Source organism: Macaca nemestrina, chromosome 4 (genome assembly GCF_043159975.1).
Source record: "Macaca nemestrina isolate mMacNem1 chromosome 4, mMacNem.hap1, whole genome shotgun sequence".
NCBI lineage: Eukaryota > Metazoa > Chordata > Mammalia > Primates > Cercopithecidae > Macaca > Macaca nemestrina.
The window spans coordinates 128,623,198-128,648,178 of record NC_092128.1 but is presented as its reverse complement, the minus strand read 5'-3'; the positions used below and the strand labels follow the sequence as shown (position 1 = coordinate 128,648,178).

General features: G+C 52.0%; 2 long non-coding RNA genes across 9 annotated transcripts in view; one reads left to right on the top strand and one right to left on the bottom strand.

Annotated features, from left to right (window-relative positions):
* The first annotated feature begins 9,627 nt into the window (after positions 1-9,627).
* Positions 9,628-24,981, top strand: part of LOC139362890 (uncharacterized) — a 63,811-nt gene continuing 48,457 nt past the window's right edge. The window contains exons 1-2 of one of the 4 annotated variants that reach the window (XR_011622441.1): positions 9,628-9,642; positions 23,925-24,046. This is a non-coding gene — a long non-coding RNA (uncharacterized lncRNA). Of the gene's footprint in view, positions 9,643-18,014; positions 18,188-19,653; positions 19,741-23,924; positions 24,047-24,981 lie in introns of those variants that run through there. The other 3 variants (XR_011622443.1, XR_011622442.1, XR_011622444.1) reach the window with 3 other exon arrangements.
* The window catches only part of LOC139362892 (uncharacterized), a 42,640-nt gene continuing 28,526 nt past the window's right edge, over positions 10,868-24,981 (bottom strand). For 3 of the 5 annotated variants that reach the window (XR_011622456.1, XR_011622459.1, XR_011622460.1), the window contains 7 exons: positions 23,980-24,034; positions 20,473-20,642; positions 20,225-20,340; positions 18,293-18,390; positions 17,759-17,975; positions 16,821-16,885; positions 10,868-12,373 (listed from right to left, as the gene is read on the bottom strand). This is a non-coding gene — a long non-coding RNA (uncharacterized lncRNA). The remainder of the gene's footprint in view (positions 12,374-16,820; positions 16,886-17,758; positions 17,976-18,292; positions 18,391-20,224; positions 20,341-20,472; positions 20,643-23,979; positions 24,035-24,981) is intronic. The other 2 variants (XR_011622457.1, XR_011622458.1) reach the window with 2 other exon arrangements.

Sequence of the window (24,981 nt, the reverse complement as noted above, 5' to 3'; positions counted from 1 at the left end):
GGCTGAACTGAGGAAGTCTGGCAGCTGGAGAGGCCGCGGATAGGCACGAGCTGGGCCGGCGGAAGCCGACTGGGCGACGAGTTGGGCCCGCAGGGGCCGCCGGGAGCAGGAGCGAGCCTAGGAGAGGCCGAATCGAGGCCAGCGTGGGCCTGCAGCGGCCGCCGGGAGGAGGAGCTGGGCCTGGAGAGGCTGGCTGCACGACGTCTGGGGCGTCGATACGTAGTCGGAGGGCAGGAGCCGGTTCCGGGGAGGCCACCGTGGGGCCTGGCTTCAGGACGTTTGGGGCCTACAAAGGCCGTGGAGCGGGAGCTGGGCCGGAGCCGAGTCCAAAGCGGTTGTCGTGAGGCTGGGGCTGGGCCGGCGGCCGCAGGCGGGAGCAGGAGGAGCTGGGCCTGGACGGGAGGCCGGCAGGCCGCAACTGGGCCTATAGAGGACGGCCTGAGGAAGGTCGGGGCCTGGGGTGGCCGCCAAAAGGCAAAGGCTGGACCGGGAAAGGCCGATCCCCATGACAAATGAGCCGGGCCTAAGGAGGCCACTGGGAGGCAGGAGCGGGGCCCGGCGGAGCTGCCGAAAGGCAGTAGGAGCTCTGGCCTGGGGAGGCCGCAGTCAGGCGAAAGCTGGGTGTGGAGACTCCGCTGGGAGGCAGAGGCCGGGCCTTTGCAGGCCTTCGGGAGGCAGGAGGGTGGGCCTGGCGAGGCCAACTGGAGGTCAAGTCCTGGGCCTGAGGAGGCCGCCCAGAGGCATGAGCGGGGCTGTGTCTCAAGAGGCCAGTAGCAGGCAGGACGAGCTGGGCCTGGAGAGGCTGACCTGAGGAAGTCTGGCAGCTGGAGAGGCCGCAGAGAGGCAGGAGCTGGGCTGGCGGAGGCCGACTGGGCAACGAGTTGGGCCAGTAGGGGCCGCCGGGAGCAGCAGCGAGTCCTGGAGAGGCCGACTTGTCGCCATTGTGGGCCTGCAAAAGCCGCCGGGAAGAGGAGCTGGGCCTGGAGAGGCTGGCTGGAGGAAGTCTGCGCCGTGGAGACGCCGCCGGAGGGCAGGAGATGGGCCCGGAGAGGCCACCGTGGGCAGGAGCTGGGCCCGGCTTCAGGACGTTAGGGGCCTACGAAGGCCGCGGAGCAGGAGCGGGGCCGCAGCCGAGTCCACAGAGGTTGTCGTGAGGCCGGGGCCGTGCCTGCGGCTGCAGCCGGGAGCAGGAGGAGCTGGGCCTGGACGGGAGGCCGGGAGGCTGCAACGGGGCCTGGAGAGGCCGGCCTGAGGAAGTTCGGGGCCTGGAGAGGCCGACAAAAGGCAAAGGCTGGGCCTGGAAAGGCCGTTCCCCGTGACGAATGCGCGGGGCCTAGTGAGGCCACTGGGAGGCAGGAGCGGGGCCCGGCGGAGCTGCCGAAAGGCAGGAGGAGCTCTGGCCTGGTGAGGCCGCAGTCAGGCGAGAACTGGGCGTGGAGAGTCCACTGGGAAGCAAAGGCTGGGCCTGTGCAGGCCTTCGGGTGGCAGGAGGCTGGGCCTGGCGAGGCCCACTGGAGGTCAAGTCCTGGGCCTGAGGAGGCCGCCCAGAGGCGTGAGCGGGGCTGGGCCTCAAGAGGCCAGTGGCAGGCAGGAGGAGCTGGGCCTGGAGAGGCTGAGCGGAGGAAGTCTGGCAGCTGGAGAGACCACAGAGAGGCAGAAACTGGGCCGGTGGAGGCCGATTGGGCGACGAGTTGGGGCCGCAGGGACCGACGGGACGAGAGGCGAGCCCTGGAGAGGCCGACTGGAGGCCAGCGTGGGCCTGCAGAGGCCGCCGGGAGGAGGAGCTGGGCCTGGAGAGGGTGGCTGCAGGAAGTCTGGGGCGTGGAGACGCCGTCGGAGGGAAGGAGACGGACCCGGAGAGGCCACCGTGGGGCCCGGCTTCAGGACGTTTGGGGCCTACAAAGGCCACGGCGCGGAGGCTGGGCCGGAGCCGAGTCCAAAGAGGTTTTCGTGAGGCCGGAGCCGGGCCCGCGGCCGCAGCCGGGAGCAGGAGGAGCTGGGCCTGGACAGGAGGCCGGGAGGCCGCAACGGGGCCTGGAGAGGCCGGCCTGAGGAAGTTCGGGGCCTGGAGAGGCCGCCAAAAGGCAAAGGCTGGGCCTGGAAAGGCCGTTCCCCGTGACGAATGCGCGGGGCCTAGTGAGGCCACTGGGAGACATCAGCTGGGCCCGGCGGAGCTGCCGAAAGGCAGGAGGAGCTCTGGCCTGGGGAGGCCGCAGTCAGTCGAGAGCTGGGCGTGGAGAGTCCGCTGGGAGGCAGAGGGCGGGCCTTTGCAGGCCTTCGGGAGGCAGGAGGCTGGGCCTGGCGAGGCACACTGGAGGTCAAGTCCTGGGCCTGAGGAGGCCGCCCAGAGGCGTAAGCGGGGCTGAACCTCTAGAGACCAGGGGCAGGCAGGCGGAGCTGGGTCTGGAGAGGCTGACCTGAGGAAGTCTGGCAGCTGGAGAGGCCGCGGAGAGGCAGGAGCTGGGCCGGCGGAGGCCGAGTGGGTGACGAGTTGGGTTCGCAGGGGTTGCCGGGAGAAGGAGCGAGCCCTGGAGAGGCCGACTCGAGGCCAGTGTGGGCCTGCAGAGGCCGCTGGGAGGAGGAGCTGGGCCTGGAGTGGCTGGCTGGAGGAAGTCTGGGGCGTGGAGACGCCATGGGAGGGCAGGAGCCGGGCCCGGACAGGCCTCCGTGGGGCCCGGCTTCAGGACGTTTGGGGCCTACAACTGCCGCGGAGCGGGAGCTGGGCCGTAGCCGAGTCCAAAGAGGTTGTCGTGAGGCCGGGGCTGAGCCGGCGGCTGCAGCCGGGAGCAGGAGGAGCTGGGCCTGGACGGGAGTCCGGGGGGCCGCAACTGGGCCACGAGAGCCCAGCTTGAGGAAGGTCGGGGCCTGGGGAGGCCGCCAAAAGGCAAAGGCTGGGCCTGGGAAGGCCGATCCCCGTGACGAATGAGCTGGGCCTAAGAAGGCCACTGGGAAGCAGGAGCGGGGCCCGGCGGAGCTGCCGAAAGGCAAGAGTAGCTCTAGCCTAGGGAGGCCGCAGCCAGGCGAGAGCTGGGCGTGGAGAGTCCGCTGGGAGGCTGAGGCTGGGCCAGTGCAGGCCGTCAGGAGGCAGGAGGCTGGGCCTGGCGAGGCCGACTGGAGGTCAAGTCCTGGGCCTGAGGAGGCCTCCCAGAGGCGTGAGCGGGGCTAGCCCTAAGGGTCCAGTGGCAGGCAGGAGGAGCTGGGCCTGGAGAGGCTGACCTGAGGAAGTCTGGCCGCTGGAGAGGCCGCGGAGAGGCAGGAGCTGGGCCGGCAGAGACCTACTGGGCGACGAGTTGGGCCCGCAGGGGCCGCCGGGAGCAGGAGCGAGCCCTGGAGAGGCCGACTCGAGGCCAGTGTGGGCCTGCAGAGGCCGCCGGGAGGAGGAGCTGGGCCTGGAGAGGCTGGCTGGAGGAAGTCTGGGCCGTGGAGACGCCGTCGGAAGGCAGGAGCCGGGCCCAGAGAGGCCACCGTGGGGCCTGGCTTCAGGACGTTTGGGGCCTACAAAGGCCGCGGTGCGGGAGCTGGGCCGGAGCCCAGTCCAAAGAGGTTGTCATGAGGCCGGGGCTGGGCCGGGGGCCGCAGCCGTGAGCAGGAGGAGCTGGGCCGGGACGGGAGGCCGGGAGGCCGCATCTGGGCCTTTAGAGGCCGGCCTGAGGAAGGTCGGGGCCTGGTGAGGCCGCCAAAAGGCAAAGGCTGGGCCTGGAAAGGCCGTTCCCCGTGACAAATGCGCGGGGCCTAGTGAGGCCACTGTGAGAAAGAAGCAGGGCCTGCCGGAGCTGCTGAAAGGCCGGAGGAGCTCTGGCCTCGGCAGGCCGCAGTCAGGCGACAGCTGGGTGTGGAGAGTCCGCTGGGAGGCAGAGGCTGGGCCCGTGCAGGCCTTCGGGAGGCAGGAGGCTGGGCCTGGCGAGGCCCACTCGATGTCAAGTCCTGGGCCTGAGGAGGCCGCCCAGAGGTGTGAGCAGGGCTGGGCCTCAAGAGACCAGTGGCAGGCAGGAGGAGCTGGGCCTGGAGAGGGTGACCTGAGGAAGTCTGGCAGCTGGAGAGGCCGCGGAGAGTCAGGAGCTGGGCCGGCGGAGGCCGACTGGGCGACGAGTTGGGCCCGCAAGTGCCTCCGGGATCAGGAGCGAGCCCTGGAGAGGCCGATTCGAGGCCAGCGTGGGCCTGCAGAGTCCGCCGGGAGGAGGAGCTGGGCCTGGAGAGGCTGGCTGAAGTCTGGGGCGTGGAGACGCCGTCGGAGGGCAGGAGCCGGGCCCAGAGAGGCCACCGTGGGGCCCTGCTTCAGGACGTTTGGGGCCTACAAAGGCCGCGGAGCGGGAGCTGGGCCGGAGCCGAGTCCAAAGAGGTTGTCGTGACGCCGGGGCTGGGCCCGCGGCCGCAGCCGGGAACAGGAGAAGCTGGGCCTGGACGGGAGACCGGTAGGACACAACGGGGCCTGGAGAGGCCGGTCTGAGGAAGTTTGGGGCCTGCAGAGGCCGCCAAAAGGCAAAGGCTGGGCCTGGAAAGGCCGTTCCCCGTGACGAATGCGCGGGGCCTAGTGAGGCCACTGGGAGGCAGGAGCGGGGCCCGGCGGAGCTGCCGAAAGGCAGGAGGAGCTCTGGCCTGGGGAGGCCGCAGTCAGGCGAGAGCTGGGCGTGGAGAGTCCGCTCGAGGCAGAGGCTGGGCCTCTGCAGGCCTTCGGGAGGCGGGAGGTTGGGCCTGGCGAGGCCCACTGGAGGTCAAGTCCTGGGCCTGAGGAGACCGCCCAGAGGCGTGAGCGATGCTGGGCCTCAAGAGGCCAGTAGCAGGCAGGAGGAGCTGGGCCTGGAGAGGCTGACCTGAGGACGTCTGGCAGCTGGAGAGGCCACGGAGAGGCAGGATCTGGGCCGGCGGAGGCCGACTGGGCGACGAGTTGTGCCCGCAGGGGCCGCCAGGAGCAGGAGCGAGCCCTGGAGAGGCCGACTCAAGGCCAGCGTGGGCCGCAGAGGCCGCTGGGAGGAGGAGCTGGGCCTGGAGAGCCTGGCTGGAGGAAGTCTGGGGCATGGAGACGCCGTCGGAGGGCAGGAGCTGGGCCCGGACAGGCCACCGTGGGGCCCGGCCTCAGGACGTTTAGGGCCTACAAAGGCCGCGGAGCGGGAGCTGGTCAGGAGCCGAGTCCAAAGAGGTTGTTGTGAGGCCGGGGCTGGGTCTGTGACCGCAGCCGGGAGCAGGAGGAGCTGGGCCTGGACGGGAGGCCGGGAGGCCACAACTTGGCCTGGAGAGGCCGGCCTGAGGAAGTTTCGGGCCTGGAGAGGCCGCCAGAAGGCAAAGAGTGGGCCTGGAAAGGCCATTCCCCGAGAGGAATGAGCGGGGCCTAAAGCGGCCACTGGAAGGCAGGAGTGGTGCCTGTCGAAACTGCCGCAAGTCAGGAGCACCTCTGGACTGCGGAGGCCGAAAGAGCTTGATTGGAAACAGTATCTGGCCTAAAGACGCTGGCAGGATATATGCAGGAGCTGAAACAAAAGTTGTGTTTTCAGAGGCAGGAGTTGGGCCTGTATATGCAGCCGGTGGAAGACCTTGGCCTGTCGAGGTTGCCATGAGACAGAGTCTGGGCCTGCAAAGGTCATCAGGAGGCAGTAGCTAGACCTGGACGATCCAACTTCAGGATGGTTTGGGCCTGCAGAGTCCCCCATGTGGGTGGAATTTGTCCTGGTGAGCTTGCGTTGAGGAAGTTTTGGGCCTATATAGGCCGTCAGGAGCTTGGCAAAAGGGACATCCACAGAGGTTGTTGTCTGGTTGGATTGAGCGTATAAACACAGCCGGGAAGAAGATCTGGGCCAGGAGAGACCACCATGTGGCAGCAAATGGGTCTGGAGAGTCCGATTTGAGGACGTTCTGGGCCTTGGGAAGCCATCAACAGGGAAAAACTGGGCCTGTAAAATCCATTATGTAGAATGAGCTGGTCCTGAAGAGTCCACTGGGAGGCAGGAGTTGGGCCTGGAGAGGCTAACTTCAGGCAGTTGTGCACCTGGGAGAGTCTACTTAGAGGCAAGAGCCAGGCCTAGAGAGGCTGACGTGAGGTCAATTTTAGCCTGCAGAAGCCACCAGAAGACAGGAGTTGGTCCTGGAGAGGGCAAATTGAGGACAATTTGGCTGCTGGGAGGAAGAGCTGGGCCTGGAAAGACCGACTGGAGTAATTTAAGGGCATGGAGACGATGCACAAAAGCAAACGCTTGGCCTGGAAAGTCTGCTGTGAGGCATTAGTTTGACCTACACAGCACTGGGAGGCAGGACCTGGGCCTGCAGAGGCTGACTTCAGGACGATTTGGGACTGCAGAGGCCTTTGGGAGGAAGACCTTGGCCTGGACAGGCTGAATGGAGGAAGTTTTGGGCCTGGAGTATGCGTCAAAAAGCAAAAGTAAAGCTAGGAAAGGCCACCGGGAGATGTGAGCTTGGCCTACAGAGGCCATTGTGAGGCAGGAGTTTCACCTGAGGAGGCCATGATCTGGTGGGCCTGGAAGGGCCACTGTGTGGTAGAGTTTGGGCCTCTGTAGGCTGACCTCGTGAGGTAGGAGCTGGGTTGGGAGAGGGCAACTTTTAGAGAATTGGGGCCTGCAGAGGCTGCCAGGAGGCAAGAGCTATGCCTGGAGAGTCCATCTTTTGGCATGAGCTGGGCCTAAAGGGGCCATTGTGAGGCATCAGCTGGACTTGTCAAGACTGCTGGCAGACAGGCAGATTTGTGGCCTGAGGAGGCTGCCGTGAGGCAAATGCTGTTTTTGGAGGATTCCGTGAGGCAGGGAGAAACTTGGCTTTTTGTAGCTGCCATGAGGGAATAGTTTGATTGCTGAGGCTGCCGGGAGGCCGAAGGTGGGCCTGGAAAGCTTTACATTAAGAAGTCTGTGGCCTACAGAGGCTGCCAGCAGCTCGGCAGGAGTTGGGCCAAAGGAAGTTGTTTTGAGGCAGGAAATGGGCCTGTAGGTGCAGCCGGGAGAATGAGCTCATCCCAGAGATGCCAAGTTCAGGATATTCTGGGCCTGGACAGGCTGCAAAAAGCAAAATCTGTGCCTGGAAAAGTCACCATGGGGCATGAGCTTGGCCTAAAGAGGCCATTGCAAAGCAGGAGATGGCCCTGTAGAAGCTGCCAAAGGGCAGGATCTTCACCTGAGAATGCCACAATAAGACATGATCTGGGTCTGCAGGGTCCACTGTGAGGCAGAGGCTGGCCTGTAGAGTCCGACAGTAGACAGAAGGTGGGCCTAAAAAGGCTGATTTGAGGAAGTTTTGGGCTTCAAGAGTCAGTCAGAAGGCAGGCACTGGGCCTGGATAGGGCCTGACAGTCAGGAGTTGGACCTAAACAGGCCAGTGTGAGGGAGGAGCTGTGCCTGTTGAGGCTGCTGGCAGGCAGTCAGAAACTTGGCCTGGGGCAGCTGCCACGAGGCAAGAGCTGGGCCTGGAGAGGCTGCCAAGATGCAGGAGCTGGGCCTGGAGAGGCCAGTGTGAGGCAAGAGACCAGCCTGTAGAGGCTGACTTGAGGAAGATTTTGGTCTGGAGAGACTGTCGGGGGCAGGAGCTGGGCCTTTCGAGCCTGCTGGGAGGCAGGCAGGAACTTGGCCAAGGACGGACCCCGTTAAGCAAGAGCTGAGCCTGGAGAGGCCATGGTCACGCAGGAGCTGGACCTATTTAAGCTGCTGGGAGGCAGGTTGTGCTAGAGAACCTGATGTGAGAAAGCTTTGGGCCCATAAAGGCTGCCAGGAGCTGGGCAAGAGCTGAGCTGAAAGAGGTTGTTGTGACGTAGGAGACGGGCCTGGAGATGCAGTCAGGAGGAAGAGCTGAGCCTGAAGAGGCCCACTTGAGGAAGTTCTGGGCCTGGAGATGCTGCCGACAGGCAAAAGTCGAGCCAGAATGGCCGCTGTGAGGCATGAGCTTGCTCTAGAGAGGTCATTGAGAGGCAGGAGCTGGGCCTGTAGAGGCTGCTGAAAGGCAGGAGCTTGGCCTAGGTGGCCAGGAAAGTCTCCTGCGAGGCAGAGGTTGAGCCTATGGAGGCTGACGGGAGGCAGGAGTTGGGCCTGGAATGGCAGACCTGAGAAAGTTCTTGGTCTAGAGAAGCTGCCAGGATGCAGGAGCTGGGCCTGGAGAGGCCATCAAGGCATGAGTCCTGCCTAAAGAGGCCAATGTTGGGCAGGAGCTGTGACTGGAGAGGCTGACTTGAGGAAGTTTTGGGCACGGACAGCCTGTCGGGGGGCAGGACCTGGGCCTGGACAGGCCACAGTGAGGCATGAGCTGGGCCTAACGAGGTTACTGTGAGGCAGGATCTGGGCCCATCGAGCTGGCCGGGAGGCAGGTAGGAGCTTGTTTGGAGAACATGTCAGTGAGGCAAAAGCTGGGCCTGGAGAGGCCATTGTTACGTAGGAGCTGGGCCTGTCCAGGCCATTGGGAGGCAGAGGGTGGGCCTGGAAAGCTTGACTTGAGGCACTTTTGGGCCTTCAAAGGCCACCAGGAACTGGGCAGGAGCTGAGCCAAAAGAGGTTGTTCTGAGGCAGGAGTTGGGCCTCCAGGCACAGCCAGAAGTAAAAGTGCAGCCTGTAGAGGTCACCTGGGGACAGCAGCTGGGCCTGGAGAGGCCAACGAAAGGCAGGAGCGGGGCCTTCAGAGGCCGACTTGTGGACATTTTGGGCCTGGATTTTGTGGCCTGGAGTTGAGGACATTTGGGCCTCCTGCAAAGAGGCAGGAGCTGGGACTAAAGAGGCCATTGTAAGGCAGGAGCTGGGCCTGTACAGGCTGCCGGGAGTCAGAAGATGGGCCTCATGAGGCCACTGTAAAACAGGAGCTGGGTCTCGGAAGGTGGCCGTGAGGCAAAAGCTGGCCCTTGGGAGGGCAATGAGAGGCAGGAGCTAGGTCTGGTGAGGTCGACTTGAGAAAGTTCTGGGCCTGGAGAGAAGACTGGGAGGCAGGAGCTGGCTCTAAAGAGGCCGTGGTAACGATGGAGCTGGGCCTGTGGAGGCTGTTGTGAGGCAGTAGCTTTATCCGCGGAGACCGCTGTGAGGTAGGGTACGGGCCTAAATAGACCACTGTGAGTCATGAGCTTGGTCTGTAGAGGCCGACTGGAGAAAGCTTGGGGCCTGGAGAGGCTGCAGAGGCTGCTGGGAGGCAAGACCTGGGCCAAAAGATTCAAGTATGTTACATATATTAGGTACTTTATTTCCATTATTAAATTGTGATATATAGGAAAGTAATTATAGAACTCACCATAATGTAGAATCAGTGGGCATGTTAAGCTTGTTTTCCTGCGACTAGATGGTCCCATCTGAGCGTGACGGGAGAAAGTGACAGATCATTAGGCATTAGATTCTCATAGGGACAGCACAACCTAGATGCCTCGCATGCACGGTTCACAACAGGGTGCGTGCTCCTATGAGAATCTAATGCTGCTGCTGACCTGAGAGAAGGTGGAGCTCAGGCGGGAATGTGAGCAAAGGGGAGTGGCTGTAAATACAGATGAAGCTTCCCTCACTCACTACCACTCACCTCCTGTTGTGTGGCTCCTTACAGCTCCATGGCTCAGGGGTTGGGGACCCCCGCTCAAGTGCATCCAAAAGGACCCTTCCCACACCAGTCTTCACAGCGGTCAACTGCAGCAACCACTTAGCTCCCAAGGCATGTGCCTCAGTTGGCATTTCATCACAATCAACAGTAAGTGGTAGCTTGAGTCACTGTGAGGTCACTTACCAGAAATCACCAGCATCCCATTTCCCATTGGCAAGGAACTCAGCACTGTCCCTTGGAAAATCAAACCTATGCCCAAATCCCATCTGTGTGAGTTTATCTCCTGGGACCCTTCCGAGCATATTAGTCAGAGTCCAATCAGGAGACATAAACCACTCAAAAGTTTAAAGTGGTAAAATTTAATCCAGAGAATTATTCATTGTAACGGGGGAACAGCATAATGAGAGACTGGCTAGCACAAAGTAAAGAGAACTCTAGAGAAATCAGGACTAGCCCAGGCCAGGCATGGTGGCTCATACCCAAAATTCCAGCAATTTGAGAAGCTAACACAGGAGGACTGCTTAAGGCCAGGAGCTAGAGACCGGTCTGGACAACACAGTGAGACCCTGTCTCTATTCAAAAAAAGAAAAAAATTAGCTGGGAGTGGTGGTGCACACTTGTAGTCTCAGCTACTCAGGAAGCTGAAGTTTGATCCTGGGAGATCAAGGCTGCAGTGAGTCATGATTATGCCACTACAGTCAAGCCTGGGTGACAGAGCAAGACCCTGTCTCAAAGAACAAAACAACAACAACCATTTACAGACAGAAAAGAAATAGAGCTAATAAGCTAAGGAAAGATGTAGAAATGTGACAAGTAAAGTAATATGAGGTCTTTTACCAATTTAAAAAAACAAAAAATGACATTAAATTTTAATACCCTGTGCTGGCAAAGATGCAGTGAAATGGGCACTTTCTTATACTATGAGGGGTGTTTAAATTGTATATAAGCCTTCCAGGGTAAAGCTTGACAATTTTTTAAAATAATAGAGACAGGGTCTCACCATACTGCCAAACTGCCTCCTCCAACTCTTGGCATCAAGCAATCCTCCTGTCTTAGCCTCCCAAAGTGCTGAGATTATAGCTGGGAGGCACCCAAAACCTTGTCAATTTACATCAAGGGTAATGAGAATGTCCATTCACCATGACTCACAGTAATCTTACTTCTGCAAATACCTTGGGGAGACAATTCAATCTAAACAAAGGTCATCTGTACAAACACAGTGAAAATCTGGGAGTAACGGAAGACAGAGTGGTTAAGTGAAATAAGAAACAGTTATAAGAAATTAAACCATGGTATTAACAGGCAACTGGTAAAAGCTCAGTTGATGTTAGCTGCTACTTTTTTGTTTTGAGACAGTATCTCACTCTGTCACCCAGGCTGGAGTGCAGAGGCCTGATCATGACTCACTGCAGTCTCAGCCTCCCTGGGCTCAAGCGATCCTCCCACCTCAGCCTCCCAAGTAGCTGGGACTACAGGAACATGCCACCACACTAGGTTAATTCATGTATTTTTCTGTAGGGATGGTGACTCCCTTTGTTTCCAAGGCCTGTCTCAAACTCTTGGCCTCAAGCCATCCTCCTGCCTCAGCCTCCCAAAGTGTTGTGATTACTGGTGTTAAGCCACCACACCTGGCCAGCTGCTACTTTTATCAATATTATCATTACTCCACTCAGTTAAAAATTATTATTTTCAAGGCTATGTAATACTATGTGTCCTACAGCATAATTGTAAAAACATATACAGTCGTCCCTCGGTATACAGACAGAATTAGTTCCAGCCCCCCATCTCTGCATATACCAAAATCCATGCTTACTCACGTTTCGCCGTCATCCCTCTGGAACCCACGTATAGGAAAATTCCAAATATTAGTTGGGCACAGTGGCAAGCACCTATAGTCTCAGCCACGTGGGAGGCTGAGACGGGAGGATTGCTTGAGCCTGGGAGGTTGAGGCTGCAGTCAACTGTGATAGCACTACTACACTCCAGACTGGACAACAGAACGAGACTCTGCCTCAGAAAAAAACAAAATAAAACAAAACAGGTTAGAAATTGTAATGAGGCCTGTTGGGCAAAATTCCGTATAAGAAAAGTATAAATTAATAAAGCAAATGGCGATAAATTAGTATGACTGACTTTCTCGAGTTTCTGACAATAAAGGTAAGAAAAATGCAAAACACAGAGACAGAGGGTAAAAGAAATTAAGAAAGCATTCAACATGTTTAAGAGGAAGACACTGGCCATGTTTGTGCAGCAGCAGTATGTCACGATATGACATACCTTGGAGAGAAGTTAACAGATGAGGAAGTTCATAAAAATGATCAGAGAAGCAAAATACTGATAGCGATACTCAAGTAAACCACAAAATTTCCATAACTCATGTCAGCAAAGTGGGAATATTGTAGTGTGTGTTGACGTTCCTATACAACACTGTTTATTTGCCTTATGTTCGTTTGCAAGGAATGTATATACTAAAAGTTCTTCTTGCTGTCAAAAGAATATGTGTAAGTCATCTGAACTTATTCTTCTGTTTTTCTATTTTTATCTTCCTGCCATCATCCTACAGCCTTACTTTAGAAATGTTTTATTTGTTTAGAAAATTGAACAAGTGCTCGTTGTGGCAGCTCATACCTCTAGGATGGGAGGCAGGGGTGAAAGGGTTACTTAAGGCCAGAAGTTTGACACCAGCCAGGCCAACAAAGTGAGACCCCATGTCCACAAAACAATTTAAAAATTAGCCAAGTGTCGTCATGTATACCTATAGTCCCAGCTACTCAGGAGGCTCAGGCAGGAGGATCCTTAGCCCAGGAGCTCAAGACTGCAGTGAGTTGTGATAGTACTACTGTACTCCAGCCTGGGCGACAGGGTGAGACCTCATCTCCTAAAATAAAAAACAAAGAAAAAAAATAGTTCAAGTAGCAAGTTGTACGTGGCTTATTCTGAATATTTCTAAACTAGAAGTTCTCAATCTTTTGGGGTCTAGGATGTCTTTACATTTTTTAACTTTATTAAAGACCTCTAAGACTATTTCTTTATATAAATAAGTATATTAAAACTAGAAAATAAGACAGAATTTTAAAAATATTCACATATAAAGCCATTACATGTTGATACAATACAAGATTCTTAAAATATTTAACATTCATTACATATTAATAATAAAACCATTACATGTTGATATAATACTCGCTCTTTCGCCCAGGCTGGAGTGAAGTGGCGTAATCTCAGCTCACTGCAACCTCCGCCTCCCAGGCTCAAGCGATTCTCCTACCTCAGCCTCCCAAGTAGCTGGGATTACAGGCACCCACTACCATGCCCGGCTAATTATTGTATTTTGTCAGTAGAGACAGGGTTTAGCCATGTTGGCAAGGCTGGTCTTGAACTCCTGACCTCAGGTGATGCACCCACCAGGGTCTCCTGAAGTGCTGGGATTACAGGCGTGAGCCACCGCGCCCACCCTGATTAATAAATGCTTAAAACACTGATTAGTCAGGCAACAACACTGGGCACGGGTCTCCTCATTCCCAGCGATGCAAACCCTACTGCATGGCTCAGGGTTTGCAAGGGTTGTAGAGCTGAAAGGCTCTGACTTGAGATTTCATTTTTTTATTTGTACTGTGATACAGGTTCTGCTCTGTCACCCAGACTAGAGTGCAGCTGTGCACTTACAGCTCACTGCAGCCTCAACCTCCTGGCTTCAAGCCATCTCCCTGCCTCAGCTCCCCAGCAGCTGGTACTACAGTTGAGTGCCACCATGCCTGGCTATTTTTTTAATTTTGTTGTAGAGTGAGGGTCTTGTTATGTTGCCCAAGCTGGCCTCAAACTCCTGACCTCAAGAGATCTGCCCACCTCAGCCTCCTGAGTAGCTGAAACTACAAGTACACATCACCATGCCTAGCTACATTTATTTAATTTTGAAAAATATTTTTGTAAAGAGCAGATCTTGCTGTGTTGCCCAGGCTGGTCTTGAACTCCTGCCCTTAAAAGATACTCCCATCTCTGCTTCCCAAACAGCTGGGACTACAGACATGAGCCACTGCAATGAACTTGAAGAGATTTCTTTAATCTAGCATCCCGTACTTGCTAGGATTGGGAAAGGCAGTAGTGTTTTTTTCAATTACTTAATAATTCAGTAAGAATCAAACTCAACCTTGACCTCTGCCTTCTCTCACATCCAGTCTGTCAGGAAATCCTGTTGACTGTCTTCAACACACACTAAAGATCCCCACCCAGCAACTCCCTGGCCTCCTCCCCTACTTCTCCCCTCTGACCATCTCTCTACACCACCATGACCCTGGTCAGGACCAAAATCATCTCCCACCTGGATGTTGCCATAACTTGGCCCCCATGCTTCTACCCAAATCTTCCCACAGTCTTTCTCAACTCAGCAGCCAGAGAATGCTTTTAAACTGGGAGACAGATCATGTCGCCTCTCTGCTTAGAACCCTCCTGCAGTTCCCATCTGAGTCAGAGTCAAAGCCAAAGCCCCAGCAATAACCTCCCAGGGCTTACGTGATCTGTACTGATCCCCACCCAGCAACTCCCTGGCCCCGTCCCCTAATTCTCTCCCTCTCTCCTTCTGCTCCACTGGCCTCCTTCCAGAGCCTCAGACACACCTCGGACACTTTATTCTGTTGTTTCTGCCTACAATCCTCTTCCCTCAGCACCTTGGCCAGCTCCTTCCCCTCCAAGTCTTTGCTCAATTTTCATTTAGAAGGCCACCCCTGACCGTAATATTTAACATTGCCATCTGTCCCCATGCCCACCATGCTCATTTCTTCTTTACTTTCTGCCTTCTTTTTTTCAAGATCTCACTGTCACCAAGGTTGGAGTGCACTGACACAATCACAGCTCACTGCAACCTCAAATTTCCAGGCTCAAGCAATCCTCCCACCTCAGCCTCCCGAGTAGCTGAGACTACAGGTTCATGCCATCATGCCTGGCTAATTTTTTTAGTATTTTATTTTATTTTATTTTATTTTGAGACAGAGTTTCACTCTTCTTGCCCAGGCTGGAGTGCAATGGTGGAATCCCAGCTCACTGCCACCTCCACCTCCCAGATTCACGTGATTCTCCTGCCTCAGCCTCCCAAGTAGCTGGGATTACAGGTGCGTGCCACCATGCCCAGCTAATTTGTGTATTTTTAGTAGAGACAGGGTTTCGCAATGTGGCCAGGCTGCTCTCGAACTCCTGACCTCAGGTGATCTGCCCACTTCGGTCTCCCAAAGTGCTGGAATTACAGGCGTGAGCCACCATGCCTGGCCAATTTTTTCATTTTTTGTAGAGACAGGGTCTTACTATGTTGCCCAGGCTGGTCTTGAACTCCTGGCCTCAAGTAATCCTCCTGCCTAAATTCCTAAAGTGCTGGGATTACTGGCATGAGCCATCATGCCTGGCTTCATGTTCATTTCTTCTTGCTGCTGCAATATAGTTTGCAGTTTTCTACATTCAGTGGCTTAAAACACCACAAATGTACCATCTTACAGTTCTGGGGGCCAGAAACATAAACTAGGTCTATTAAGGCTAAAGTCAAGGTGTCAGCAGGGCTGCATTCCTTCTGGAGACTCTGAAGTGCTCCCTTGGCTTTTTCACCTTCTAGAAGCCACTCCCATTCCTTGGATCATGGCCCCGACTCCATCTTCAAAGCCAGAAGTGAAGCATCTTCAAATCTCCCTCTCTTACCTCTGCTTCCATCACCACATCTCCTGCTCCACTTCTGAATCTCCTACCCTCTTTCTTTCATAAAGACCCTGCGATTGCTGGGCATGGTGGCTACCACCCATAATCCCAACACTTTGGGAGGTCAAGGCAGGAGGAACACTTGAGGCCCGAAGTTTGAAACTAGCATGAACAACATAGTGAGACCCACCTCTAGAAAAAAATAAAAATAAATATTAGCCCGACATGGTGGTGTGTGCCTGTAGTCCCAGCTACTTGATAAGCTGAGGTGAGACAATCGATTTAGCCCAGGAGTTTGACATCAGCCTGGGCGACATAAAGTAAATCCCATCTCTACAAGGATGAGGTGGGAGGATCACTTGAGCCCAGGAATTTGTGGCCAGCCTGGGCAACACAACAAGACCCCATCTGGCCAACATGGTGAAACACCGACTACAAAAATGAGCTAGGCATGGGTGACATGCATGTGTAGTCCCAGCTACTTCGGAGGCTGAGGTGGGAGAATCGCTTGATCTCAGGAGGTCAAAGCTATAATAAGCTATGATACATCATCGCACCCCAGCCTGGATGACACAGGGAGATTCTGTCTCAAAAAAAAAAGAAAAGAAATATAGCACACCAGCCTGGGCAACAAAATAAGACCGTCTCTCTCAGAAAAAAAGAAAATAAACTGTTTCTCTGAGTTCTGTAAACTGTTCTAGCAAATTATTAAACCCAAGAAGAGAGTTATGGGAACCCCTGATTTGTAACAGGTTGGTCAAAAGTACAGGTGACAACCTAGGACTTGCCACTGGCATCTGAAGTGAGGACAGTCTCGTGGGACTGAGCCCCTAATTTGTGGAGTCTGTGCTAAGTCCAGGTAGTATCAGAATAAAATCATGGGATAGCCAGTTAATATCCAGAGCACTGGAGAATTTGGTGTAGAAACTCCATACATACGCTCAGTCGGAAGTGTGTGAGTAGAGACAAACACGGGCTTTTCTGTCACCTGTCTACCTGCTTAAATGCATAGGAGAGGCAATATGTGGTGCTCATGAACAAAGCAAGCATTAAAGTCAGACCAGACCCAACATTTGACTCAGTCTTAATATCCAGGTGAGCTTGAGCAAATCACTCATTATTCCTACGTCTTGATCACTTCATTCATAAAATGGGGATAACTGTGGCACCTACCTGTGATTCTGTGAGAATTACTGAAATACTATGCTTGGTGTTATTGTGATCATTATACCTATTCCAAACTATCTGACAAGGACTGTGATGGATGATAACATGAAAAAATTAGAAACTGTAGTCAGGTCTCTCAGGCAAAATTCCATACAAGCAGACTACTGTCTCTACAAAGCATTCCTGCCACACTTAATTCACCATTCCCTGAACAAAATGTGACATCTTCATTGTCCAGGTCTGTACAGTGCTGGTCTTCCTGCCTGAGCAGCTCACTTCATCCCATCCCAGCCCATTCTTCATCCCTCCACCTCCCCCTTCCCTCCCCACTCTCATACAACTCTTCCTCATCTTTCAGGACTTGGCTTCAAGGGTCACCTTAATTGGAAGCTTCTCTCACTGTCCAGAAGAGCTTCCCACTGCACTTGATGCATGCACTATTATTTGATCATTTTTGAGTTACAGTGCAAGTATTTTTGTACCTGAATAACATGTTGCCCAGTCAGTCTCTCTTCCTGGATTCAGAAGTCTTTCATGGTAGATCCAGCTGGACGTGACAAAAAAACATTCTTTTGAAATAAAGGGATGACACAGATAGACGGAAGTTTTAAACGTCTTAAATGGTATGCGTGTGAAAATTAAACAAAATTCAAAGACTTGTGGGGAACATTTAGGAGGGAAAGTTACTGGGAATGTCATAAAAGGGTAATTTGTATTTTATTTTATTTTTTGAGACATTATTTTTATTTTATTTTTTATTTTCTGTCACCTAGGCTGGAGTGCAGTGGTGCAATTAGGGCTCGCTGCAGCCTCGACCACCGGGTCTCAAGTCATCTCACTTAATTTTTATTTGGTTTAAGGAATAAGTCTTGGTTGAGGGTGGTGGCTTACGCCTGTAATCTCAGCACTTTGGGAGGCCGAGAGGTATATTACTTGAGGCCAGGAATTTGAGATCAGCCTGAGCAATATATTAAGACCCTGTCTCTACCAAAAAACAGAGTGAATGTGTGGAAGACAATTTTTCCACAGACTGGGAGTGGAGGGAATAATTTCAGGATGATTCAAATGCATTACATATACTGTGCACTTTATTTCTATTATTACTACATTGTAATATATAATGAAATAATTCTACAACTCACTATAATGTAGACTCAGTGGGATCTCTAAGCTTGTTTTCCTGCAACGACACTGTCCATCTAGGGTGATGGGAGACAGTGACAGAACATCAGGCATTAGATTCTCATAAGGAGTGCACAACCTAGATCCCTCGCATGCATGCTTCACAACAGGGTTCGTGCTTCTATGAGAATCGAATGCTGCTGCTCATCTGACAGGACACGGAGCTCAGGTGGTCATACAAGCGATAGGAGGGGCTAGAAATACAGATGAAGTTTCCCCTCACTCGCCTGCTGCTCACCTCCAGTTCTATGGCCCTTTGGTTGGAGACCGCTGCTCAAGTGCATTCGAAAGGATCCATCCCATGCCATTCTTCAGAGTCATCTTTACTGTGGCAGTGGTCAACTGTAGCACCCCTAAGCTCACAGGGCATACGCTTCACCTGGCATTTCACCACAATCAATAGTAAGTGGTAGCTTGAGTCATTGTGAGGTCACTTCCTGGAAATCACCAGCATCCTATATCCCATTAGGAAGGAGTTCAGCACTGCTCCTTGGATAACCAAACCTATTCCCAAATCCTATCTGTGTGGGTCTATCTCCTGGTACCCTTCCTAGCATCAATTCTGTATTTGTAGGAGTCCAATCAGGAGACACAAACAACTCAAAAGTTTAAACTGGAATGAGCAAGGTGGATCACACCTGTAATCTCAGCACTTTGGAAGGCCAAGGTGGGTGGATTGCCTTGAGCTCAGGAGTTTGAGACCAGTCTGGGAAATATGGTGAAATCCCATCTCTACAAAAAACACAAAAATTAGCTACGTGGTGGGACTTACCTGTAATCCCAGCAACGTGGGAGGCTGAGGCAGGAGAATTGCTTGAGCTTGGCAGGTGGAGGCTGCGATGAGCAGAGGTTGTGCCACTGTACTCCAGCCTGGGTGACAGCGTGAGACCCGGTATCAAAAAGAAAAAAATACATATATGTCAATTTAATATAAAAGTATTGATTTTGGCCAGGCGAAATGGCTCATGCCTATAATCCCAGCACTTTGGGAGGCCAAGGCAGGCAGATCACCTGAGGTCAGGAGTTCGAGACCAGCCTGACCAACGTGGAGAAACCCAGTCTCTACCAAAAATACAAAATTAGCTGGGCATGGTGGCACATGGCTGTCATCCCAGTTACTCAGGAGGCTGAGGCAGGAGAATCACTTGAACCCGGCAGGCGGAGATTGCGGTGAGTCGAGATAGCGCCATTGCACTCCAGCCTGGGCAACAAGAGTGAAACTCCATCTCAAAAGAAAAAAAGGTATTAATTTTAACAGAGGATCAGCATAATGAGGGACACACTAGCACGAAGTAAAGACATCTCTAGAGAATACAGAACTAGCAGAGGTCAGGCATTATGGCTCATGCCTGTAATCCCAGCAATTTCGGAAGCCTAGACAGCAGGATCGCTTGAGGCCAGGAGTTGGAGACCAGTCAGAGCAACATAGTGAGACGCTGTGTCTACCCAAAAAAAGAACAATATTAGCCAGGTGTGGTGGTGGTGTACACCTGTAGTTCCAGCTACTTGGGAGTCTGGGGTGGGAGGATCCCTTGAGCCTGGGAAGTCTACACTACAGTGAGCCAAGATCATGCCACTGAACTCCAGCCTAGGTGACAGAGTAAGACCCTGTCTTAGAAAAAGAAAAGAAAGTATTAATCCCCCTATGGGAATCTCCTCTTCTCCTGCCCTCTCAGGAACCTCACTTGTCAGTTCTTCCTCCCACTTTCCTGTATCTTTAACCTATCCCCCACTTTTAGCTCCTTCCCACCATCATTTAAATTACTCAAACTTCTTCTATTTTAAAAACCTCTTCCTAAACTCAGTGAGAGGTCTCCTGCACACCCACTGAGCCATCTGCTCCTCCTGGTGCCTTCGCTATAGCAGCCTGAACCATGTCTCTAATCCGTGAATCTCATCACGTTACTCCCCCATTTACATCACTTCTCCTTGCCTCCGGGATTAAGTCCAGACTCCTTAACAGCCCCTGCTCTGCCCTGCCTTGCAAGGCAGCCTCACTGCTTGCCCCTCTCCATTTCACCTACTATGGAGTCCAGCTGAGCCTCATCTTTCTCCTCTGGGACTCTCTGAAGTGGGTGATGCCCTCTGCTTATAATACGCTTCCCCTTAAACCTCTACTCTCTTCCTGGCTAGCTTCAGCTCCTCTGTCACTTGTCCGCTTTGGCATCACCTCCTCACGGAAGACTTCCTTGACTCCCCAGATTCTCAGGAGCATGGCAGGTGAGGTGCTCCTCCCATGAATGGATGGAGATTAGGGAGAGTGTGTTATTCATGCTTAATTCACCAGTGCTTAGCTCAGTACCTAGCACAAAACAGTTACTGTGGTAGCCAAAGTAATAACCCCCACCCCCACCAATTGTTCATGTCCTATGTTACACAGCACAATTACATAGGAAGGGGGAATTAAGAGTGCAGATAAAATTAATGTTGAAAATCAGCTGACCTTAAAACAAGATTATCCTGGAATATCTAGAAGAGTCCATGTAATTACAAGCATTCTTTAAAAGTGGAAGAGGGAGGCAGAAGGTTAAGAACCAGAGATAGTGGGCACAATGGCTCATGCCTGTAATACCAATACTTTGGGAGGCCAAGGCAGGAAAATCCCTTGAGTACAGGAGTTCAAGGTCAGCTCTGGCAACACACTTGAGGCCCCATCTCTACAAAAAAAATCACAACAAGATTCACAGAGTGTCATGGTGCTCACCTGTGGTCCCAGCTACTGGGAAGGCTGATGTGGCAGGATTGCTTGAGTTTGAGGCTACAGTGAGCCGTGATTGGACCACTGAACTCCATCCTGAGTGACAAGGCAAGGTCCTGTTTCTAAAGAAAAAAATGACATTGGAATCAGGGTCCCCTCCATCCTAAGGTGCCTACAAGGCATCTCTCTCTGCAAACGAGTAAACATCATCTTCCAACTCCTCACAGAGTGGAGGAGCAGGAAAACTCCCTCACCTCATTTCTGTGCCACTTGGGAGGTCTGGACAGCCCAATAACCAGCTCCTTGCTGATGATGCAATCAGGAAATGGCTCGAGTTGAGCTAAGGAGAATTTGGATCCTTCTTTTGGTTCTCAACAGGCAGGGTAGGGGCCAGGCATGGTGGCTCATACCTGTAATCCTTGTACTGTGGGAGGCCAAGGTGAGAGGATTGTTTGAGGCCAGGAGCTCAAGACCAGCCTGTGCAACATAGCAAGACCTCGGTAGCATGCACCTGTGGTCCCTATTACTTGGTAGGATGAGGTGGGAGGACTGATCACTTGATCCCAGGAGTTTCAGACAGAGCCAGACCATGTCTCAAAAAGTTAAAAAAAAAAAAAAAAAAGAGAGAGAGAGAGAGAGAGAGAGACTATAGGCAGGCACCACCACATTTGGCTAATTTTTAAATATTCTGTAGAGACAAGGTCTTGCTAGGTTGCCCAGGCTGGTCTAAAACTCCTGGCATCAGGCTGGGCATGGGGGCTCATGCTTGTAATCCCAGCACTTTGGGAGGCTGAGGCAGGCAAATCACCTGAAGTCAGGAGTTCGAGACCAGCCTGGCCAACATGGTGAAACTCCGACTCTACTGAAAATACGAAATTAGCCGGGCAGTAGTGGCGTGTACCTGTAGTCTCAGCTACTTGGGAGGCTGAGTCAGGAGAATCACTTGAACCTGGGAGGCGGAGGTTGCAGTGGGCCAAGATCGCACCACTGCACTCCACTCTGGGCCACAGAGTGAGACTCTGTCTGAAAAAAAAAAACAGAAAACAAACTCCTGGCATCAACACATCTTCCTGTCTTAGCCTCCCAATGCCCTGGGATTATATTGTTTCCTGTAATTGAAGACACTTGTTCTTATACTGCTTTAAGGTATAAAAGAAAAAACAAAACATAATGACAAATGTTGGTGAAGGCCAGGCATAGTGGCTCAGCCTGTAACTCCAGAACTTTGGGAGGCTGAGGTGGGTAGATTACTCAAGGCCAGGAGTATGAGACCAGCCTGGGTGACACGGTAAAATCCGATCACTCCAAAAAAATATAAAAGTTAGCCAGGCATTGAGATGAGAGAATCACTTGTGCCTGGGAGGTCAAGGCTGCAGTGAACTGTGATGGTGTCATTGGGCTGCAGCCTAAGAGACAGAGAAGCCCCTATCTAAAAAAAAAATAATGTCAGTGAAGATGTGGAGGAATTGGAACCCACATACATTACTGGTGGGAACATAAAAGCGTGTAAACACTTTGGATATTTCTTTTCCTGTCATTTCAATTGGTTTTTTTTTTTTTTTTTTTTTTTTTTAAATCAAGACAGGGTTTCACTATCTTGCCCAGGCTGGTCTTGAATTCATGGGCTCAATTCCTCCCATCGGAGCCTCCTGAGTAGCTGGGATTACAGGTGTGAGCCATCACACCCAACTGGTGTAGCCACTTAAGAAAACAGTCTGGCAGTTTCTCAAAATGTACAGTCATCATATAATGCAACAACTTCACTCCTGGGCATATATCCCAGAGAAATAAAAATACATATCCACACAAATATATATTGTACAACAATCTTCAGAGCAGCATTATTCATAATGGCCAAAACATGAAGACAACCCAAATGTCCACCAACTGATGAACAGATAAACAAAATGCAGCGTGTCTCTACCACGGAGTATTACTCAGCAATAGGACGATGAAATGTTGATACACACTATGACATAAAGGAACTTTGAAAACATTGTGCTAAGAGGGAAAAAAAGCCACAAAAGATCACATATTGTACAATTCTATTTGTCCAGATTAGGCAAATCTATAGCGACAAAAAAATGAATCAATGGTTGCCTAAGGCTGGGGGCCAAGGCAGGTGGGGGGAGTAGGAGGTAGTGGCTAAGGGGTATGGATTTCTCTATAGGGTAATAAAAGATTCTAAAAGTGACTGTGGTGATCGATGCACAGCTCTCTGAGTATTCTAAAACCTACTGAATTGCAGATTTCAATAAATAAAGTGAATGGCATGTGAATAATATTTTAATAAAGCTATTATTTAAAATAATAGCACAGGTAGTCATGCCTGCCTGTAATCCCAGCACTTTGGGAGGCTTAGTCAGGAGGATCACTTGAGGTCAGGAGTTTTGAGCCTAGTGTGAGCAACCTGGCAAGATCCCATCTCTATGATAAAAAATGAAAAAATTAGCTGGGCATGGTGGCACATGCCTGGAGTCCCAGCTATTTCGGAGACTGAAGTGGGAGAACTGCTTGAGTCCAGGAGTTTGAGGCTACAGTGAACCATGACCAGGTCATTGTACTGCATACTGAGCAACAGAGCAAGACCCTGTCTCTAAAAAGGAAGGAAAACAAATGCAAGTTTGTATCACTTTGTGAGTGCAGCCAAGTTGGAGGAGAAACAGACAAGAACAAAAGAGCACTGAATAACCAGGGTGAGTGGCTGGTTAGGCTCGGTTGCTAGCTAAGTGGTTTGGAAACAATTCATTAGTAAAGTTACAGCTCTGGGGACAGTCATGCAAAGAATGAATGCTAAATTCATTACAAATGCCCATGGTCTTTCTTTACATGCCTTCTAGTGAAAAATTCCTAAGTGCCTAAATAGCAAGTCTGCAACAATACCAGCTATTTATTAAAGACTACGAAAAAGAAATGGAGGCTGGGCCTGGTGGCTCACGTCTGTAATCCCTGCACTTTGGGAGGCTGAGGCAGGCAGATCACCTGAGGTCAGGAGTCCAAGATGAGCCTGGCCAACATGGTGAAACCGTGTCTCTACTAAAAATACAAAAATTAGCTGGGTATGGTGGCGGACACCCATAATCCCAGCTACTCGGGAGGCTGAGGCAGGAGAACTGCTTCAACCCAGAAGGCAAGGGTTACAGTGAGCTAAAATTGCACCACTGCACTCCAGCCTGGGCGACAGGAGCAAGACTCTATCTTAAACAAAAAAAAAAAAAAGAAAAAAAGAAATGGCATCTTCTTCAAGAATGACATAGTTTTTCATGATAAAGCTCTAATTTTGCATTTGTTCAAGTATTGATTAGATTTACCCAATATGACACCAATCTTGGATAAAGTACAAACAATACAATTTCATTTTCTCAATAATCAAAACTGACTAGGTAGTCTAATATCAATTCCGATCTTATTAAACAATGATCAGATTTTTAAAATTATGGAATGATGGAGCAAATAAGATGTTACAACCTGTTCCAAGGGGAATTCCAAAACCCACACATATCTGAGACCATCAAGTATGATGAAATATACTTGATTACTATACTGAAAAATAAACTGATTATAAAGCCAACAACAGTTGGGCAGGGGTCTCCTCATCCACAGCCACACAAACCCGATCATGCAGCTATGTGGTTGCAAGGCCTACATAGCCTAGAAGGGACTGGTCTGACTTGGGATTTCATTTCATTTGTATTTGTATTTTGAGACAGGGTCCCACTGTGTCACCCAGGATGGAGTGCAGTGGTATAATCATAGCTCACCGCAGCCTTGACCAACTGGGCTCAAGAGATGCTCCTGCTTCAGCTGCCCCAATACCTGGAAATACAGGCAAGTACCACCATGTCAGGCTTTTTAAAATTATTATTAATTTTTTTAGAGAGAGAAGTCTTAATATGTGGCCCAAGCTGGCCTCAAACTCCTAGCCTCAAGAGATCTGCCTCAGCCTCCTGAGTAGGTATACACCACCATGCCTCGCTATATTTATTTTATTTTATTAAATTTCTTTCTTTTATTTTTGTAGAGAGGAGGTCTTACTATGTTGCCCAGGCTGCTCTCAAACTCATGGCCTTAAAACATACTCCCATCTCTGCCTCTCAAACTGTTGGAACTATACGTGTGAGCCACTGCCCCTGGCCTGACTTAGGATTTTTTTTATCTAGCATCCTTTACTTCGTAGGATTGGGAAAGGCAGTAGGGTTTTTTTTTTTTTTTAATTACTTAATAATTCAATTAGAATCAAACTCAACCTTGACCCCTGCCTTCTCTCACAGCTCACATCCAGTCTGTCAGGAAATCCTATTGACTGACTTCAACATGTATCCAGACTCTGACCATCTCTCACTACCATTGTGCACCAGGTCAGGACCACTATCATCTCTCACTGGGATGTTGCCACAGTTTGGCCCCCATGCTTCTACACAAATCTTCCCAGAGTCTTTCTCAACTTGGCAGCCAGGGCATGCTTTAAATCAGGAGACAGATCATGTCACCTCTCTGCTCAGAACCCCTCGGTGGTTCCCATTTTAGTCAGAGTAAAAGCCAAAGCCCCAGGAATAGAGTCCCAGGGCTTACACGATCTGTACCGATCCCAGCCCAGCAACTTCCTGGCCTCCTTGCCAACTTTGCTCCCTCTCTCTCTTTGCTCCACTGGCCTCCTTCCAGAGCCTCAGACACACCAGGGAGTTTCCTCCTAATGCCTTTATCCTGTTGACTCAGCCTACAGAGCTCTTCCCTCAGCACTTTGGCCAGCTGCATCATCTGCC